At 39.8% G+C, this 9,370-nt stretch overlaps 1 pseudogene; it reads left to right on the forward strand.

Moving 5' to 3' along the window:
• The first annotated feature begins 3,547 nt into the window (after nt 1–3,547).
• LOC136156455 (olfactory receptor 7E24-like) lies at nt 3,548–8,712 on the forward strand (annotated as a pseudogene).
• Nucleotides 8,713–9,370: the final 658 nt, after the last annotated feature.

Consider the following 9,370-nt stretch of genomic DNA (forward strand, 5'->3'; position numbering starts at 1 on the left):
GCTCTCTGATATCAGATCATACTACAAAGCTACAGTTATCGAAACATATGGTAAATGGCACACAGGTCCTAAGTCACTTCAGTCGTGTCCAACTCATTGCAACCTTGTGGACTGTAGACTGCCAGGTTCCTCTGTTCATGGGATTCTCCAGGCAAGAATACTGGAGGGGGTTGCCATGCCCTCCTCCATGGGGTCCTCCAAACCCAGGGATTGAACCCTGGTCTCTTATGTCTCCTGCACTAACAGGTGGGTTCTTTACCACTAACACCACCTGTACATCAAAGGAATAAGATAGAAAGCCCAGTGATAAACCCACACACCTATGGTCACCTTTCTTAGACAAAGGAGGTGAGAATATGCAATGGGGAAAAGACAGTCTCGTCAATATGTGGTGCTGAGAAAACTGGACACCTACACACAAAAGAATGAAATTAGAAGACTTTCTAACACCATATACAAAAAGAAATTCAAAATGGATTAAAGACCTAAATGTAATGCTGGACACTATAAAACTTTCACAGGAAAACAATGGCAGAACACTCTTTGACATATATTACAGCAAGACACTTTTGGACCCATCACCCAGAGTAGTGAAACTAAAAACAAAACTAAAGAATTGAGACCTAGTTAAACTTAAATCTTTTGCACAACAAGGGAAACCATAAACAATACAATAATGCAATCCTCAGAATGGGAGAAAATATTTGCATATGAAGCAACTGACAAAGGATTAATCTCCAGAACATACAAGCAGCTCATGCAGCTCAATTAAAAAAAAAAAAAAAAAAAAAAAACCCAATCAGTAATATGGGTGGAACCTAAATAGACAGTTCTCCAAAGAAGACATGGTGGTATAGTTGCTAGGTCGTGTCCGACTCTTGTGATCCCATGGACTGTAGCCTGCCAGGCTTCCCTATCCATGGGATTTTCCAGGCAAGACTATTGGAGTGGGTTGCCATTTCCTCCTCCAAGTGATCTTCCCAATCCAGGGATTGAACCCAGGTCTCCTGCACTGCAGGCAGTTTCTTTACCAACCAAGCTATGAGGGAAGCCCAAAAATACAGATGGCCAACAAACACATGAAAAGAAGCTCAACATCACTAATTATTCAGTTCAGTTCAGTCTCTCAGTCATGTCCGACTCTTTGCGACCCCATGAATCGCAGCACGCCAGGCCTCCCTGTCCATCACCAACTCCTGGAGTTTGCTCAAATTCATGCCCATCGAGTCGGTGATGCCATCCAGCCATCTCATCCTCTGTCGTCCCCTTCTCCTCCTGCCCCCAATCCCTCCCAGCATCAGGGTCTTTTCCAATGAGCCAACTCTTTGCTTGAGGTGGCCAAAGTACTGGAGTTTCAGCTTCAGCATCAGTCCTTCCAATGAACACCCAAGACTGATCTCCTTTAGGATGGACTGGTTGGATCTCCTTGCAGTCCAAGGGACTCTCAAGAGTCTTCTCCAACACCATAGTTCAAAAGCATCTATTTTTCAGCTCTCAGCTTTCTTCACAGTCCAACTCTCACATCCATACATGACCACTGGAAAAACCATAGCCTTGACCAGATGGACCTTTGTTGGCAAAGTAATGTCTCTGCTTTTTAATATGCTATCTATCAGTTGGTCATAACTTTCCTTCCAAGGAGTAAGCGTCTTTTAATTTCAGAAATGCAAATCAAAGCTACAATGAGGTATTACCTCACAGCAGTCAGAATGTCTGTCATTAAGAAGTCTATGGACAATAAATGCTAGAGAGGGTGTGGAGAAAAAGGAACCTTCATGCACTGTTGGTAGGAATGTAAACTGATAAGCCACTATGAAGAACAGTATGGAGATGCCTTTAAAAAGTGAAAATAGAACTACCATATGAGCCAGCAATCCCACTCCTGGACACATATCGAGAGAAAACCATAATTCAAACACACACATGCACCCGAATGTTCATTGTAACACTATTCACAATAGCCAGGGCATGGGAGTAACCTAAATGTCCATCAGCAGAGGAATAGATAAAACAGATGTTGCAAGTGCACGTATATATAATGGAATATTTCTCAGCCATAGAAACAGTGAAATAATGTCAAATATTTGCAGCAATATGGATGAATCTAGAGACTGTCATACTCAGTGAAGTAAGACAGAGAAAGACAAATATTATGATATCACTTACATGTGAAATCTAAAAAACAGGTAAAATGAATTTATCTACAAAATAGAGTTACAGATGTAGAAACTAAACTTGAAGTTACTATGGAGTAAGGGGGTGTGGGTTAAAAGGAAGATTGAAACTGACATATACCCACTACTGTATATAAAATAAATAACTAACAAGGACTTACTGTAAGCACAGAGAGCTCTACTCAATGTTCTGCAATGATCTATACAGGGGAAGAATCTAAAACAGAGTGGGTACATGTTTGTGTGTAACTGATTCAATTTGTTGTACACCTGACACTATCACAACATTGTAAATCACCTACAGTCTAATAAAATATTGTTAAAGATGAAAAAGATTTTCCTAATAAGGCAATGTAATTCCATTGGAGAAAAACTTGGAAGTCAAGACTCATTCAAATTAGAGAAATAAAAATCTATAAATCTTCACAGTATAAAATGCCATCAAAAGCAAGAACTAAGACAATTAAAATAAAAATTTATACTTATAGACAAATTTTGACTGAGAAAATGGAAAGTGCATCACATTTTTGGTAGAGGAGTCATAATACTGTGTAGATTTCATAATTAATAAAATGGATTTACAAATATCAAAATCACACATTGCATGATTAAACTGAGGAAAAGAAGTCTGAATTTTATGTCATTATCCTACAACTTGGGAGTAGGAAGCAACAAGTACAAGTGAACAACTTCCTGAGAAGAGAGATCTAGACCCTTCCCAGGACATTCATTTTCTCTTCCTGTTGCATTAATAATAACAAGTCTCCAGAGACTGGGACAACATGGACCAGCTGACGAATGACGAGCTTTGAGCATTGAGCCAAGAGGTCATATCATTGTGAATAACTGGCAGTGCCTCCAGCTCATTAATTCACCTGTTCTAGTATTGTGAGTCCACTCCTGTATCTCCATCCTTTGTAGGAACCCACATCAGAAGGTCCAGCCTGAGTCTGTCTTCTTAGCCATCCTGTGGAGGGACCCTGAGACTTCATCACACAACAGGCAGGAGAGGAGCAGTGAGTCTGTGCCCCTTGGTCATGTTCTAGCAGAGATGCAGCCCAGCCCAGTAAGTAAGACAGGGATGGATGAAACGACTGTTGGGAACATGAATTTTTCCACTATAAGACAAACATAACAGTTGGGATAGACAGGTGGGAGGGCCCCAGTGTACAAATTTCAGATTAGAGCCCTGTGAGCTTGATGATCTTTGCTCCAGTTGGGGTGTGAGAACTCTCACTCAGAGTCCTGCTTCCACCATCACTGATTCTAACTCTAGCTGGCACCCCTCCCATCCGAGCAGCCAATGGGTCTCTGTAACCTTCCCCTGAGCCCTTCAGTTCATTATGAAAGCAGTCATGGGGATACTGAGTAGGATGACATTAACCAAAGTATCAGGAACTGTTATTCAAGGCTTCCTAAGTGTCAGGCTCTGGGGTATGTTTTTGTGTTTCTTGGTTGACTACATCTGCATCATCTCTCCCAAATTATAAGTGCACATATTATTATTATTTTATTAAAAGGAAAGAAGGACAACATTTTTTTTTCCACTGCCCGCCCTAGGCTCACCTCCAGGGGTGTGTGAATCTGATGGGTTGCAGGCGAGGTGTCCAGGCATAGGTCCCAGGCACGGGAGCTGCTGGAGGGCAGGTCCTGGCACCTGCCTGAAGCCTGGGCTGGCCGGCTCCCCACCAGGGTGCAGAGAAACATGGTGAATGCAGGGTGGAGGGGCTGCAACAGTTGAGGGGCGTGCTCCTCCACACGTCTTCGCAGCTCCTCAAGAAGCACATTTTATGTCACATGTATTGTGTCATGAGGTAGAAAATGTTAAAACCTTTGGAAGTCAGTCACCCTGGGTAGGCTGATTCCAGACACAGAGCACCTGGGCTCTTCCTGTTTTCACCCAGTCCTGTCACTTCCCTGTCAGCCCTGGTAGAGACTCCCTGCTCATTGTGTCCTTCCCCTTGGAGTCTTCTGGAGGACACAGAAGAGGGGAGTAGGTAGCACTTGCTGCGTCAACTTTAGGAGGAATGTCTGAGATCACAGCAAAGGTCAAAGAAATAATTGGCACCTGAAATTTTCAGAGTAGATCTCTCTGTTGATGCTGTTCCTTGATTTCACTTCATCTATCCACTTTCTCCTCTGTATTTATAATCAACTGAATCAATCGCGAAAAGAGACATAAATATCACAGTCTTGGTTTCAGAAAACTGAAAACAGTTCAAAATAATATACCCCAGGTGTATCTGTTGTTATACCTCTGTACTCCTGCTGAAAACTTTCAGTAAGTCTGAAAACAGTGAGATTTAAGGCACAGGACTCAGAGAAGAAAACTGTAATTTTGAATCCTATAGCTCTACCAATTCTTACTATGCCATGGGGAAATTTCTTAGAATCTGTGAGATTTAGGATTATCAACTGAGTTGATTCCTTGTTGATACAAATCCTCTGAATTAGGACTAAAAAAATAATTATTGCCCTCTATTCAATAACTAAGTGATGGATGCATAAAGAAAGTGCAAAATACCTTTTTGATATTTTGTTCCTAATAATGATTATGGTAAGTCTTGCATCATCAGATTTAAACATTTGTTGATCTGATGTTATGAAACCATAACATCATCCCTGACAGGACATTTTATTTTTGTTTATACAAGTATATCCTTCAAATATAAAGAGAACTGAGTGAGGGTCATTTATTTCTGATTCCCCAGAGCCTATAACTTAATAGCACAGAAGTGGCCCCAAGAACTTAAAAAAACTCAGTTAAGTGTTGAATAAACCCTTCCAGTTTTCACAGAAACAAAGTGTGGGCAATATAGCTTTTGCATAGTGCACCATTCATGACAATGTTGTCATCCTTTTCAGAATATCCCATAGGACTAGAGACAAAATAAAATAATATTTGTTTCTATGTCATGGTCTTTCTATGGGACCTATTATTTTCCATTTAACCTGCAGATTTCAATGATTGAAAAACCATTTCAGAAGTTTTTATAAGTATAGGGGGGGAAAGGAGTCAGAAAATGTGGGGACAGTACATTTTATTGCACTTGCAGAGACAAATTTCCTCTCATTCCACGCTCTGGTGCCCTGCGACAGGAAAGCCTTTGAACTCATCTATCATATAATCCATGCTGCTGCTGCTGCTGTTTGCTTACTAAGGTGGTGTCCAGCTCTTTGCAACCCTGTGAACCGTAGCCCACCAGGCTTCTCTGTCCATGAGATTTCTCAGGCAAGAATAGTGGACTGGGTTGCCATTTCCTTCTCCAGGGGATCTTCCCAACCCAGCGATCGAACCCACAACTCCTGCATTGGCAGGAGGATTCTTTACCACTGAGCCACCTGGGAAGCCCAATAGTCCTCTTAAAAAGGTTCAGTTATTATCTAATTCACAGATGAGGAATCTGCCAGATGTGTTTATATTATTTATTTTGAATGTTTCTCAATTAAATCATAGTATGACATGCCAAAATAATGAACCTGAATTACTTTGAGGCAGCAGAAGCAAGGGAATTGCAATCTCTTGATCAGGAAGGACTCACATGAAAATCTGTTAGTAGACATAAGGCAGGTTGTGGGACCTCCCCCGGGTGCTAAACTCATCAACCATAGATAGGAGGGTTTAGACCAGGAAAGGAAGACAACCAGGTCCATGAAAATGGGCTCAATAAGGCTAATACCAGGAAACTCAATTCAAAAATCCAATCAAATACCACTTTTCATGTGTTAGGATGTTTATTATAAAGAAAAAAAGACAAGTGCTATGGAGATAAGGGAACTGTTGTGTGTGGTTGGTGAGAATGAATATTGGTACAGTCATTACAGGAAAGAGAATGAAGGTTCCTTAACAACTAAAAACTTACTAATTGAAATAGAACTACCATAGGATCCAGCAACCCCACTTCAGGATATATGCCAAAGAAGAAATTATCTGTTCTTACATGTCATTATGATATTATTTGAAATAGTGAAACCATGAAAACATTTGAAGTGTCTGTTGACAGATGAATAAAGAAAATGTGGTATGTATATATGTGTGTATATGTAACCAATGAAATATTATTCAGCCAGGAAAAGAAGGAAATCCTGCCGTTTGTGACAACATGGATGGACCTGGAGAATACGCTTATTAAAGTACATACACCAGACATAGAAAGTCAATACTATATGATCTCACTTATGTGTGGAAGTTAAGAAAAGCAAACACTTAGGGCCATAGATTAGAACTGTAGTTGTGAGGAGATGGTGATGGAGAAAGTAGGGAGATGTTGCTCAAAAGGTACAAACTTTCAGTTACAAAATGAATACATTCTGGGGAGCTAGTACACCGCCTGATGACTATAGCTAATAATTTTGTATTATATTCTTGAAATATGCTAAGAGAGATCTCCTTAACTATTACTATAAACACACACACATAAATAAAAACTATGTAAGGTGACAAATATGTTAATTAACCTGACTATGGTAACCATTCACAATGTGTACATATATTAAATCATCATTTTGGACATCTTTTGAGAAATTTCCCATTGCACAACCCAAATATGTGCAATTTTGTCAGTCAACTTCAGTAAGCTGAAAAAAGAAAAACAATGACATTGTTAATCTGCCAGTACAGAATAGGGTCCAAAAAAAGTAAAGTGGTCTCACATATCAGACATTTTACTGAGATGGAATTGGATTGAAACAAATAAGCCTGTATAAAATAAAAAATTTCAAGTAGGTTTCTTAAATTTTGTTACCACTTAATCATTAACAGTCCTTGGTACACTGATAACATCTTCATAGTCATGAATGTGTATTATGTGCACTTAATTAAACCATACTGATTGAAATTTGAATTCCACCAAAGTCAAAGATATGAAGTATATATTAAGTGACTTTTAAACATAACCCTGATATTTGAGTAATCACTCATTTCATGAAAGAGGGAGAAAGAATGAGAAAACTTTGAATATCATATAAAATATTTTCTGAGTATGAACTTCAGCTTTAATTTAGAATCTAGATGACATAGTCCTGTGTTTCATAGCATGCATGCTAAGTCACTACAGTCGTGTCTGACTCTGTGCAACCCCATGGACAGCAGCCAACCATGCTCCTCTGTCCACAGGATTCTCCAGGCAAGAATACTGGAGTGGGTTGCCATTGCCTCTCCATAGAGATTTGTAAATATTCTATAGAATTGCATTTGAAAAAAATATAACTATATCTAAGTCTCCCTAAATTGAAATGATATTTTTCCTTAAAGGGGGAAGTTTCTCATTCTGTATTATGTCAAAAAAAGTAAGCTGTATTTAACTGAGATCATGGATGTGCTTGCATTACCTCTAAAGTGCTTTCCCTTTCATCTTTCAGTGAAGTGTTATAAAGTAAGACTTTATAGACAGAGGTGAATAACACAGAAACCAATGAGGAAACAGGTGTAGGCAGATAGAAACTGTCATAATGAGAAATACTGCTGAAGGAACTGGGGTGTATGATCTTAGAAATGAATTGCTTGAATCCAAAATATAGACACAGTATTCAATGCCCGTTACTTAATTCCTATTTTTTCAGCCCTCTTTTACTTTTACTTTTACCAAAGGTGTCTAATCTACACAGAACTGGAAATCTAACCAGTATCTCAGAATTCTTCCTCCTGGGCCTCTCAGATGATCCAGAACTACAGCCTTTTCTCTTTATCCTCTTTCTGTCTATGTACCTGGTCACTGTGCTTGGGAACCTGCTCATCATATTAGCCGTCACCTCTGAACCCCACCTCCACACCCCCATGTACTTCTTCCTCACCAACCTGTCCTTGGCTGACATTGGTTTCGTCTCCACCACCGTCCCCAAGATGATTGTGAACATCCAAACTCACAGCAGAGTCATCTCCTATGAAGGCTGCCTGACACAGATGTCTATTTTTCTCCTTTTTGGATGTATGGATGGTACTCTTCTCACTGCAATGGCTTATGACCGGTTTGTGGCCATCTGTCATCCACTGCACTACATGGCCATCATGAACCCACGCCTCTGTTGCCTCTTAGTTTTGGTGTCTTTTTTTGTTAGTCTTTTGGAGTCACAGCTGCACAATTGGATTGCATTACAACTCACCTGCTTCAAAGATGTAGAAATTTCTAATTTCTTCTGTCACCCTTCTCAACTCCTCAAGCTTGCGTGTTGTGACACTTTCACCAATAACGTAATCATATATACTGCTGGTGCCATTTTTGGTTTTCTTCCTATCTCAGGGATCTTTTTCTCTTACTGTAAAATTCTCTCCTCTGTTCTGAGAGTCCCCTCATCAGGTGGCATGAATAAAGCCTTCTCCACCTGTGGTTCTCACCTGGCAGTTGTTTGTTTATTTTACATAACAGGCATTGATGTGTATCTCAGTTCAGCCACCTCACAACCTTCTAGGAAGTTTGCAGTGGCCTCAGTGATGTACACTGTGCTCACTCCCATGCTGAACCCCTTCATATACAGTCTCAGGAACAAGGACATCAAAAGGGTCATGCAGAGGTTTCTCAGCAAAATGTTCTACACTTAGTTATCCATTTGGAGGGTAAGTTGCAAAATGTAGCAAAATTAAATCTAGACCTGAAAAGTCTACCACTCTCATACATCATTTTTTGTAGCTCTCATGGCTTTACTTCTCCTTTTGCTTAATCTCATATTTAAATATTACTTTTCTTTTATGTCTTTAATGTGATGGGTGAGATTTCTAGGATTCTTGTGCATCAAAATCATTCCTTGGCTGAATATTTTTTTCTTTTTTTTTTAAATTGGGAGGTAATTGCTTTACAATATTGTGTTGGTCTCTGACATACATCAATATGAATCAGCCATAGATATACATATGTCCCCTCCCCCTGAACCCCACTGCCATCTCCTACCCCATCCCACCCCTCTAGGTTGTCACAGAGCACTGGGCTGAACTCCCTGTGTCACATAGCAAACTCCCACTTGGTATCTGTTTTCCCTATGGTCATGTATATATTTCCATGCTACTCTTTCAATTCAACCCACCCTCTCCTTCCCCTACTGTGTCCACAAGTCTGTTCTTTCTGTCTGTGAGTCCATTACTGCCTTGACTGAATTTTACTACATCTACAAAAATTATATAGGTTATCTTTGGTGGCCCAAGCATCCTTGAAAGATGAATAATTCCCTTTTAATATACTGAAAATGTATAAGTTTTTCACAGC

Source organism: Muntiacus reevesi, chromosome 1 (genome assembly GCF_963930625.1).
Source record: "Muntiacus reevesi chromosome 1, mMunRee1.1, whole genome shotgun sequence".
Lineage (NCBI taxonomy): Eukaryota > Metazoa > Chordata > Mammalia > Artiodactyla > Cervidae > Muntiacus > Muntiacus reevesi.